The following is a 12,402-nucleotide window of genomic DNA, read 5'->3' as shown; positions in this document are numbered from 1 at the left end:
ACTGCGGCGAGCCCAGACTGCAGCCTCAGGCGACTGATCCAGTCAGCCTAATCACAACGCGCGACATGAGCTCTTGTCAACAGCCCCTTCCACAAACAGCCGGCGGCTGATGAGGATCACCCGGCGGCCGCTGTCAGCCATCGACCCGAACGGCCGCTGTGCTGACAGTGGCGCCGCGTTGCCTGCCGGCGTCACAGCGTCCGCCTGGGGCTCCGAGGTCCGGCCCCAGCAGCGCGAGCTCGCCCCGGCACCAGTGAGATCCACACGTGCTCGCCACAGGGGCCGCCCCTGGCCGCCTCCCGCCGCCCCAGACGTCCCGGCGTGGGGACGTAGGGGCGTAGCCGCGGGCACATCTCGGAACACCCCGGGCGCCCGTGCACCTCGATTCATTTATTTTCATCCGCCACCACAGGGCCGCTGTCGTGTATGTCTGGCATGTTTGAGCACGCTGAGTGAGACTGCAGAGCGCCAACTCGCCCGCCCACGTGTGCCGCTCACCAGTTCGTTGTTGTCAAGCTTGAGGTTGCGGCAGCGCACCTGCAGCTGGCTGACTTGCGAGCCCAGCTGGGAGGCGCGCCGCACCAGGCCGCGCTCGCGGTCCGTCAGGCTGGACCGCTGCTGCGGAGACACGAGGGCACGCCGCCGTCAGCGGGCGGGAGCGCGCGAGCACCGGTGAGGGGGTACCGGACGGACGCCATCGCCGGGGTGCCGTGACGCACACCTCGGAGAGGAGACAGAGGCGGCCGGAGAGAAACCGCACCGCATACGGAGCAGACAAGCCAAACGCAGGAATGTTGGGAAACATTTCACAGGGGCAGACGTCGCGGCAAGGGAAAGAGACAGGGACAGGCACGGCTGCCGAGGCGCGAGGATGTGTTCAGCTGTCAGGGAAGTCAGGGTAAGTGATCACAACAACACCACGGTGAAGAGAGCTCGCACATGAAATGGAACGTAAATAATTGCAGGGTACGCGGACAAACACCACTGCCAGTGTACAGGAAGCGTCACGATCGGAGAACAGGAAAAATACGTCACGATCGAAGAACAGGAAAAACAGCAATGTCATGACACGGGGATCAACGCGAACACGGGTTCGAGGGTACGCGCCACATCTACCGACAACGGGCAGACACCGCTTCCAGGGCACCGTGGCGCAAACGACTCGACCGATGTCCGATGACCGCGCGACCGGATTTGCTTGTTTCTGAAGCAAACGGACGCACGTGACGTGAACCCGTGCAGTCCCCTCTCACTCCTACCATCGCCCGTGCGCGTCACGCTCCCGGCGCCGGGGCCGCCGCGGAGCCGGCGGTGAGCGCGTAACGTAACGTAACGTAAGAGAGGACGCCTGCTGATTATCTGCGGTGTCGGGTGCTGGCGAGGGCCGCCGCACGGCGCCCATCTGGGAAGTCTCGCCCAAAGCAGTCGAGTGTCGAGTACAGAGCGGATTCGATCAGATTGTGGCCAACACTTGAACCGCTGAGCGCGTTATACGTAGTCAGACCATTCTGGCCGCGACAGCTGAAGGCACCGCCGTCATGTACGGCCGTGACAGGTGAGGGACCAACGGCAGACGAATTCCTGATCATCCCGCGCGGCCGGAACAGCTCGGCGGGAAGGCCAACCTGCCCTCTGGGCACGACTCCGGGAAATGTCAGCAGTACATCGGTGCCCGCATCGCACCCCGGACAACTCTGGGCGCTGGTAATGGTGTCACCAGTTCGGCACCGGGTCATCCAAGGCGAGGGTAGTACAGGAGACTCGCCAAATTAAGCTGGATAGCGTGGAACTAGTCCCCACCCACCGCCGCCCACACCGGGGCTCCCATGGCGACGGGATGGTGGGCAGAAGACTGGGACTAGCCCAGCGAATAACTTGTGATGACCTTCAAAGGTCGCAGCCGTAAAATGTCAGCTTCGGTGAGTTACGATCAGGTGGTTGCAACAACCGTACAGGCGTTGGGCTCATTTGACAGTTTCTCTACAATAACGTTTAGGTTTCACCCGAACACTGAATCCGACGAATTCCGGTCCGCGCCTGAACCTCCCATCAATATACTGCTGTCCACGTCCGGATCTCACCACCACCACAAAATATTAGCCGTCTACATCCAGACATGGACACCAACACTTAACGTTTGCTGTCCACAGCTGGACCTCACCACCAACACTAAACGTGTGTTGTCCACAGCTGGACCTCACCACCAATACTACACATCTGCTGTCCACAGCCAGACCTCACCAATAACACTAAACGTCTGCCGTCCACAGCTGGACCTCACCACCTACACTAAACGTCTGCTGTCCACAGCTGGACCTCACCACCAACACTGCACATCTGCTGTCCACAGCTGGACTCACCACCAACACTACACATCTGCTGTCTAAAGCTGGACCGCGCCACCAACACTAAACGTCTGCCGTCCACAGCTGGACCTCGCCACCAACAACAAACGTCTGCTGTCCACAGCTGGACCTCACCACCAACACTGCACATCTGCTGTCCACAGCTGGACTCACCACCAACACTACACATCTGCTGTCTAAAGCTGGACCGCGCCACCAACACTAAACGTCTGCCGTCCACAGCTGGACCTCACCACCAACACTAAACGTCTGCTGTCCACAACTGGACCTCACCACCAACACCAAACGTCTGCTGTCCACAGCTGGACCTCACCGCCAAAACCGCATGACTGTCATCACCGCGGCCCCGAACGAGTGCGGCGGCCGTGGCGGCCAGAGAACCGTTCGTCAGGCGGCCGGCGGCGGCCGGACGTACACTTATACGTCATCTCCGGACGCGGACACGGGAGCCGACACAGTAGCGGCCACGGGAGCGGACTCGGGGCCGTCACGGGAGCCGACACAGGGGCGGAAGCAGAAGCGGCCACGGGAGCAGACACTGGAGCAGACAAGGGAGCTGACACAGGGTCGGACAGAGAAGCGGTCACAGAAGCGGACACGGACGTCGATACTGGAGCAGACAAGGGAGATGACACACGGGCGGAGACAGAAGCGGACACGGAAGCCGACACGGAAGCCGACACGGAAGTCGCCGCGGAAGCCGACAAGAGATCCAACGTAGAAGCCGACACGGGAGCCGAAACGGCAGCCGAAACGGGAGCCGAAGCGGGAGCCGACACGGGAGCCGATACGAGAGCCGATACGAGAGCCTCCTTGATTGTTACCTTGGGTGTTTTGAGATTTTGTTAGGCAAGGGCTGATGCGAGATTAGAGCTGGTTTCTCATGCTCTAGTTATGACTTCAGTCTCGTTCATCTCACCAGAACTATACATGCCGCGTGTCTGCTCAGACTGTTCAGAGAAGTGCTAAAACAAAATAAGCCGGTTCGACACGTGATAGACTCCAGGATCAAAGAAGGGACCTGCTCATTTTTTCCTGCTGTAGAAAGCGTCTCTGTGAAAGTCGGTGCATACGAGTGCACTTTAACCCTATCCCAGCTTACAAGCACATTTTCCGACAAGCAAGCGACGCACATAGACGGGTTTGCTACTGTGGCCGACATTTTCGATGTGCATCTTTCGCACGGTGCATTCTCATGCCTTTTAATACGGATGAGAGAAGTAGTAGCTAGGGGCCACGGAGCCACACCGTAAATTAACATTGGTGTGTATTATCAGTATTTCGTAAGGCTGCAGGTTGTACAACCTAACAAAACATTAGCAATGCCACGCAACAGGAATAATTACCAGCACTAAAATCCGAGCCTTTCGGGCCGAAGTGTGAGTGACCGTGTTGATGAAAGTAAAATATATGAGGACAGCTCCGGCTCACAGCGAAGAGATTGGTCATAGGTTGCGACATTCCCAATGCATACTATGAACACAGCACATCTCGTGCCATCCGTCGGCCTTTCACTTGTCGCAAACGATTTAAGGCGCTTGGGCATCGGCATCCAGCGCATACAAGTTCCTCTGGCTTTCTTTTACATCAAAAATATCACGTGCAAAGCAATGACTCTACCCAGCCCCGGCCCGTTAATCCTCGACTTGACGTTGCCACACTGGCGACCCGATAAATCCCGGCACCTACCGTTGTTTTCAACCACACATAATTGCGAGTGGCTTATCACTTGAGCACTTTGCAACATAACGGTCTTGCATACGCGTTATGGCGTCATGCAGCCATGGGAATAGGGGAGCCGTGACGAGCTGGTGGGACCGCCAGTGACAGCTCCATGACGAGGGTGACGCGTCAAAAGAGGTTCGCATGAAGCGAGTTAATGTGCCGTTTGGTACGCGAATGACACGCTGGGACACACCTGCAGATTGGCATCGTCAGTGAAATGCACGAGCCTAGACGGACTTTGATATGCTCGTGCGTGATACAAGTTTCCCTGCGTGTTTCATGCATTGCTTCGACGCCGTTGCTCTTTGTATTCATTGCGTCGCTTCTTATATCATTTCCCGTCCCGCCGCATCTCCGCACTCCCAGCTTCCGTTCTTCACTTCTCTATCGCCCCCGGCGGCCTGGCCTGACGTGTGGGAGCCCCGGGCCGCAGTGGACACCGACCGGGGACGTGAGGCGCTTTCCCAGCGGCCCGTTCTCATCAGTCGATCTCAGAGGCGCTGACCAGCACGCCGCGTAGGCCGCGCGGTCCGCTCCACGCACCGCAAGCTGAGACCGCAGCGTCCGCCGTCGAAACCGGCGCGGCGGCGGCGGCGGCGCGCGAGCTCCCTGACCACGAGAAACGTGGCCGCCGTAGGCCCCTCTCTCACGGAGAGAGACGCTGGAACGTGACATGGTGGGAGAGCGCCGGGTGGGTGCGAGAGACCGCAGGGTTCCACGTGATTTTTCAGGGGGGGGGGGGCACAGGCGGGAGAGAAGGAGGGCTCAAGAGTTGTTGACTTCGCTGAGAGGCACGCTAAGATGAATGGGCAATGAACGCGGCTGCGTGCGTCCGTCACCGAGTCCTGTTCCACTCAACCATTGACAGCCCTAGTCCTTTTTAAGCAAGGGCGCGACCATAATGCTCTTAAGGAGTGTGGAGGGACCTTGGTGCAAACGCACCACGCCGCATTTTAACCTTCTGTCAGGAACTATCTGTGGTGAAAAAATGAAAGCCTACGACCTCACTCTTTGAGCTGCATGCCCATCTTTGAGTAACGCACTTCTGCCATCAGCTAAACTTGTGCTTATGAAATTCCACTGATCTTAATTTGACCTCATCGAGCGCATTGCGGACAATCGCCAGGCATTGCAACGAGCCCATCTGTCGCAACCATTCCACGTCGCATTAACTCACGGGACGCAGAACAGCTGCGAGAGCACGCTTGTGGCACCGTGACACGACGTGTCGAGTCACGTCACGTGATTCGACACGACGTGTCGAGTCACGTCACAGAATGGCATGGGACGACACCTCGGCACTGCATCGCTTAAACGTCGCAGCGACGCAGCGCAGGGTCAAGCTGTCGTTACCGACACAGTGTCAGCGCTTCAGTGCGAGACCTAAAGTACCCCCTCTAGCGCTGCGCGTGGCGCCTCAACAGGTGCGAGTCCCCCGCCTGCCCAAGTGCGAGTCACCCATTTAACATCGATCAGAGCCGCCGTCCAATCTGCCTGATTAGCTGTCACAACACCGAGTGAGGAAGGAAAGGGTTCGGGTGCCAGCGCGTTCGCGGCCTTGTGGGAAGCGTGATGTTCACCGGACTAGTGACGCCGCGCAGCAATGATGCAGCAGGAAACGAAAACTTCGACGAAACTAACCGCGACATCCTGACAGAGGAATTAGCTTTCTGATTTCACTGTCTCGTGTTTTATCATGTGGGAGAAAGACGTGTCTGCGATGTTGTTTTCTCATATTGTGTATCAAAATTGTGTTCTCAGTGTCTTTGGAACGTCTGTTTTGTTGGAGGGACAGACCAAACCCTTCACCCAAGCTTCAGGGGTACCGACGCACACAGCAGACACCGATTTTACAGCCCCACGAGAGACTAGAACGTACTATTTGATAATACCTCTTTCGGCTTCAAGGACGGCTGGCCATCTGCCGTGAGTCGTTGGCGCCTCAGACTGGGAATACGCGAATACGTCCGCTTGGAAACGTCCGAGGACGACAAGCTTCTCTTGGATTCGTTTCCCGTCGGCAGGCTGCTGAGCGAGCCTGCCTCTTCACGGGTATCGCCTCCTGCCAGGTCTGTCGCGGAAGCTCGTCCGTCTCTGGATGCATAGACGCTTCTTCTCGGGCGCTCTGTCGACCAAGAGCGTCCCTCTCGCGCTGGAGATTCGGTACCTCTGGATCGTCTGTCACGTCTGCCACTGACGACGTCTCTTGCACGCTCACCGGGAATGCCGGACCTCGGTCGGTTCGTTACTGAAGGGCGGGCCGGCTTGGTGCCGAAGAAGAGTCTGTCTCCAGGCGCTCTGGCGCTGGAGACTTGCCGCTTTGGCTTGCGGAGACCCTCTTTAGGCGTTGGTCTCCGTAGCTGACCGCTGCCCCCGGTTCGTGTCGGAGAGGGCGCATCTTGTTGACGGGTCTTGCCCCTGAAAGATATCCGCCGGCACTTTTCTCTTGGCAGGGTTGGTCACTGCGTGGTGTTTTTCCTGCCCCGAAGGGCCACTCCTGTCTGTCGGCGGGACGTTGTAAAGACCCCTCGTGTGGAAGAAGAGCCGCCTGATTCTGACCGCTTGGCAAGCGTAGAAATCCGATCACCACACATACTTGACGGGGCTTGTCTCCGCAGAGAGGCGCTTCGGCGCTGTAGCGCAGACCCTCGAGCGGTTCTCTTACAGGAAACGCGCTTTCCAGCGTCGGAGGATCCACTCGTCCTCTGCCGATGTGCCTCTCGAGGGGATCCATCGATCGTCCATCCTCTTTAAGAAATCGCCCTCTGACTGAGCACTCCACATCCCGGAGAGGCCTCACCTTCAGGTCGCTCAGTCACCGCTCTGTTCCTGTTGGAGTTCCCGGCAGCAGGTACTCGCCCATAGCTGGTGCGTTCCGTTTTTCGCCGCATGCCCGTGATTAGACCGTTCCGTCGCTGGCGTCTGCTCTCTCCTCACCTGGTTCGGGGCCACCACAAGCCCATGTTTCGGCCCGCCGCACCGTCCCCGGAGCCGCTGCCCCGGGGTCTGCGCCGGCGGCGAGCCTGCGATGGTCGTCGCCACCAAGTGTTCCATGGCGTGCGTAATCGGCGGATCCCGACTGGCCCTGCGCGCCACCTGCCCAGACCAGCTGTTGGTCCGTCGTTTGTTCCCACCGGCGGGCCCAAGGCCCCGCCTACAGGCGACGGGTCGCTGCTCAAGGGTGGCCTGGGGCTCGATGCGGGATGGGAGGGGGATTGGGAGGGGGGTTGGGAGAGGGGTTGGGAGGGTGACCGTCGGCCCACGCGGCCGTCGATCCGCCAGTGTCGCTGGCCGGCAACCACGAGTGAACTGTCGTCACTCTGTCCTCGGCCAGCGGCACGTCTGACGTCATCGGTGGCACACCTGACGTCATCGGCGGCACGTCTGGCGTCATCCTCCGACCGAAGGACTTCGTCCAGCTTCTGCTCACCCTCAGACCTTGGGATGGTTGGGAGGCGCCGGGTTGCGACCGCGCTGGCCGCCGCCGTTCCTCTGCCGCTGCCCGTCGCGGCCACCAGGTAGCAGCACCGATCCGCCAGAGGGCCGCGCGGCAGCCTCAGGTGGCATGCACCGAGCCAGCCGCCTCCAGTGGCTCAGTCGGAGGGCGAGCGGTCACGTGGTAAACTCCTCGTCTGCCGGCGCGAGCTGGCATTCGCGGCCGTCGGCGACTTTCCAAGGGGTTGACTCGCCGCAAGCGAAGCCGACGTCACCGTGCAAGTCTCCGCCTGGCGGGTCGACCACCAGTCCCTATCCCCAGGCGAACCCGCCGACGAGGTCCCGCCGCCCAAGCTCTCGAACTTCTCACCAGGTCCCTCCGAAGCGGCGCCTTTAGCAGAAGGACCCTTGAAGTACTTGGACGCCCGTTCCGCCAGCAGGCGGCTGCGCATGTCCGCCTTCCATTGCGGCTCTCGCTCGTCCTCGACCGGGCCGCCGCCGGCGGGAGCGGGGGCGGGGACGGAGGCGGCCGTCACCGCGGCCGGCTCCTCCGGGCGCGGCACGACGTCGGCGGCGCCCTCTGGCTCCACGCGGCCGCCCAGTTCGTAGATGTAGCACCACGAGTAAGAGTCGGCGACGTCGCTCCGCAGGCTAGTGGTCGAGCGCCACAGTCGTCGCTGGCCGCGATGGAACGTGTACATTCTCCGCGTGCGCGCAAGGGAGAGAGACGCTGGTCCGGCGCCGCAGCCGACCGCGGGCCGCACACACCCACCACGGCACAGGCGCCACTCGGTGGCCGTCTCAAGGGCGCCGAGAAGTCGAGAGCGGCCACCGCCGCCACCGGCAACGGACGCCGGTCCGGCGACGCCCGCGCGCTCACTCCGAACACTCCGCTGCCGGCGGCGGGCGCCCCGACCTCCCAGCGACGTCGCTCCGCAGAGTGACGCGCCGCGCCGCCGCGGCCGGCACAGGTGTTCGACATAACCTGCCTAGTGGCTGGGCGTGGCGGCGGCGGCGGCCCGTCGTGACCGGACCCGGGTCAGCGGCGGCGCGACCCACATCTCGACCGCCGATTGGCGCGGCTGGGCTGGCGGCCGGCGCTCGCCCGGCGCTCGCCCGGCCGGCGGGGCGGGCGACCTTGACCGCCACGACACAGGTGTCCGTCCGCTGTCAGTGCGTGCGATCGCACTCGACACGACGCCGCGCGCCCCTTCGACTCGGCGGCGCAGGCTTCCGCTCCGTACGAGCCCAGGTGCGTGAGGAACGCGCGGTGGGAGCCACACGCGCGCGGCGGGTCGCCGTCATGCCGACCGATAATACCGCCTTGGGCGGGGCCGCGGGGCGTGCTCTGACGTCACAAGGCGACAGGCCACACCTGGACGTGTCAATCAGCACGAATGGGGTCACACCGTGCATCATTGGAAATATACCGTACTTGCAGAGGAATGACAGATGTCCGAAACCGGATATTAGCATCACACGCTCTTTTTACTAGGCTTTCTGAATGACTGGGCGCTCTCACCAGCAAGGCCACGGAGTGCGAGTCAAGACCCCAGCACTCACAAAAAGGCAGGGTTATTGCTGAATGTGCTTTCAGAAGGACTTAAGGCCATCTAACAACTAAGGTCACAAGGAGGCGTCAACGTCGCTCAATATTCCAAACAAAGTGGCATTGCGTGATTTTCTTCACATCTAGTTATATAGCATGCGTCTTTATGCCGTGACAGGCGTCTGGTGTTCTTTGTTGGAGCTACGGAAAGCGTCAATAAACCTTGAAATACTTGGTGGGGGCATAACCATTCCCCAATGACGACCCCGCGCGTAGTCTTGCTCAATGCCAAGCATCGGTCGCGCATACCAAAACCCCAAGCTTCGAATCGAATCGAATCTGTTTTTGAGCTTGGGTACTTAGATCGTAAGGTAAGAGTTTTGAATGCGACGTGATTAATCTACCTCTTTTATCACCGTTTCGCCCGGTTTCTCTTCGGATTACGCCGGAGATTGTGGGAGCAGACGGTCGAAATAACAACAATCGTCGGTCGGCCATTGCGTCACTGGTTCACACGGCGCTGCCTGCTTTCGCACAATCGCCTGCACCGCACACAAGCGAACCGTGGAGAAGGAACGGGCACACCGAAGCGGCGGGCCACGCCTCCGCCGTCGTTTCGACCACCGCCGCGATTCGTGATATCGCCATTTATTTTTTGCGAGGCAGCTCTCACGGGAGGACAGCGCAGATGCGCTTATAAAAGGCAGGAGCCGAGAACATAAGCCACTGGTCGGCGCACTGGTCAACCAAGTTCAAAAAGGTCCCGAGGAAGTGCAACGAAAGTTCCAGCGATACCACCCGGGTTACGTAGGGAAGATGCGGTCGATTATCCGCGAACACGACCCAGCGGGTCAGGAGTTTGTAACGTAACAGACAGAATACACTCAAAATACAGCAGGCACGTCCCACCCATGCCTCGGTGTTTCAAGGATTTCAGCGTACCGTGAAGCAAAGGAACTGAAGTGACCACCACTTACTAACGTCTCGCGGAACTTTTTTACCGCAATCTCGGCATATTCGTGAATGTCGGGCAGTCAGCTGTTAGAGACACCTGATTCTGTTCTTCTTGGCGGTTCAAGGTCAGCGCGTCTGCCGTCCGCACCTGTCTCCAATCAGCCTTATATCAGGTATGAAATAACAGGCCGACTGCCTCCGCCCGTCGCGGCGTGATCTGGATTCCATTAGGCGTCACGGGCCGTGACTATTTGGACCGCCGTGACAGCGTTACGCCCCGAGCTGCGCGGTGGGGTGTCTTTATCTCGCACGGCGCACACGTGGCCGACAGCTGGGTGTGACGGCCGACGGGATGGTCCGGGAGACCATGACTGGTCTGATTAGTCTAGATAGGGTCATGTCTGGATAGTTTCCCGATCCTGATTCCGGTCCCGATCCCGGTCCCGGTCCCCGTCCCGGTCCCGGTCCCGGTCCCGGTTCCGGTTCCGGTTCCGGTTCCGGTTCCGGTCCCGGTTCCGGTCCCGGTTCCGGTCCCGGTTCCGGTCCCGGTCCCGGTCCCGATCCCGGTCCCGATCCCGATCCCAATCCCAATCCCGATCCCGATCCGATCCCGATCCCGATCCGATCCCGATCCCGATCCCGATCCCGATCCCGATCCCGATCCCGATCCCGATCTCGATCCCGGTCCCCGTCCAGGTCCCGATCTCGGTCTCCGTCCTGTCCTGTCCCGCATACCTCTCCCCACGCCCTCCTCCCAGCGCCAGCCTCCCACGCGCATGGCGTCGACGACGACGCGACGTGCATGGAGCGCCTCACAGCGCGCGGGCACGCACGGGGCCGGTGCATCCCGTTACGGCGCGGCGGCAGGTGCGTACCGTGGCGTCCCGCGCCCCGTATGTATGTCAGCCCGGCAAACAGACGACACCGCTCCGTCATGGCTCGCGCGCGTGTGGGCCGAGTGGATTGCTCGTCGCGGGTGCTCCGCACGCTTCACCCGCTCTCCGGAGGTCATCAGTCCTGCGCCACCGACGCCGCTCGTGGGCGGGTCTCGAGTGTACTCCGCGCGCTCTCAGCCCGACTCGACGGATACGTGAGGGCGGCGGCTGAGCTAGGCCCGATGGCTTATACAGTGGGTGAGCAAACACCGGCGAGATAAAGGCAAATACAGGCAAATGCAGGCGAGGGCAGAACGCCCAGTCCCTATATTTAAAAAACATAGGTAACTCAGCGCAAATAAGACGTAGACTGGCGATCGAGTATTTAGTACTTCTACCAGCTGTACCTCTACCAAATCTCCTTGTTGACATTACGCACGTCTTGCTGCCGGCGCTGTTGGTGTGGGGCGTCGCTGCCTTCTCTGTCTCTGTCGCTGTCTGATACCCTGCACATGCCCGCCGACCCCACGCGCAATGAACAGCACCTGTGTCGTGTCCCAGTCGGAATCCCAGCCCAATCCCGGTCCCGGGATGGGGAGAGGGGAGGGGGAGTGAGCCGCACCGGAAGGACGAAGCTGTCGGGCCACACCCTCCTCGCGCCGGTGTCGGAACGGGGTGCATATGATCCATCGTGCTGGACCGCGGCTACTCCTGCCCGTGGAGCCGGGACCTGACGAACCAATGACAGAGTAGCGTGCCCCACGTGTCGTAACCCATCCCGCCCGGACCCTCGAGTCACGAGTCAAAGTCAAGCCGGGCGTCAGGCGGTGTTGTCAGAGGCTCGCCTGACGTCATCCTCTCCAGCAACTGGACTCAGGATCACCGAGTCATGACTAGCGGTACAGCTGGATAGCTCAGGCTCCGAGACGAGATGTACGAGTGTGATACTTGAGCTCTCCGGGTCCACAAGCGACTCGGCCATGATTTCTAACTCAGCTTTTGACGGCACTACGCGCACCACTCGCATACCCACAGCGCCTATGACAGGGACCCCATAAAACCGCCCAACGAATCGTGTCGTATTGGCGTGTGACTGATCACCCCGTCACGTGTGACCGTCACCCCGTTCCGCGTGGCGGCAGAGGCGTCACGGCTGCCGCCCCGTGTCGGCCGCCAGTGACCGGCGCTCCCCGTCGGCCGGCGGGCGGCGGGCGGCCGGGCATTCAGCTAGCCGTTACTGCCCCCCCCCCCCCCCCCCCCCCCCCCCCCCCCCATCGGCCGCCGCGGGACAGCCAGTCGGCCGGATCCGGGGGAAGTAACGGGAGACAGCCGGGTGCCCGACAGACGCAGCTCGAGCCGCACGGCCCGTAGCTCGGGACCAGAGGCGCACCACGGACGTTTGTTAGAGGGGGCGGCGAGGGGGGGGGGCTGGACTCCACGAAATTTTCCCAACGCAGCAGTTGAACGGTAGATGGAAAGCTGAAAGGCTTGCCATTTT

The 12,402-nt window shown here is 60.8% G+C and overlaps 1 protein-coding gene across 1 annotated transcript in view; it reads left to right on the top strand.

Annotated features, from left to right (window-relative positions):
• The window catches only part of LOC119097928 (RIMS-binding protein 2-like), a 54,179-nt gene that overhangs the window by 37,222 nt on the left and 4,555 nt on the right, over positions 1–12,402 (top strand).

Source organism: Pollicipes pollicipes, unplaced genomic scaffold, assembly GCF_011947565.3.
Source record: "Pollicipes pollicipes isolate AB1234 unplaced genomic scaffold, Ppol_2.1 Scaffold_4740;HRSCAF=5597_pilon_pilon_pilon, whole genome shotgun sequence".
Classification (NCBI taxonomy): Eukaryota; Metazoa; Arthropoda; class Thecostraca; order Pollicipedomorpha; family Pollicipedidae; genus Pollicipes; species Pollicipes pollicipes.
The sequence above is the reverse complement of the archived record's forward strand: the minus strand, read 5'-3'. Positions and strand labels throughout refer to the sequence as shown.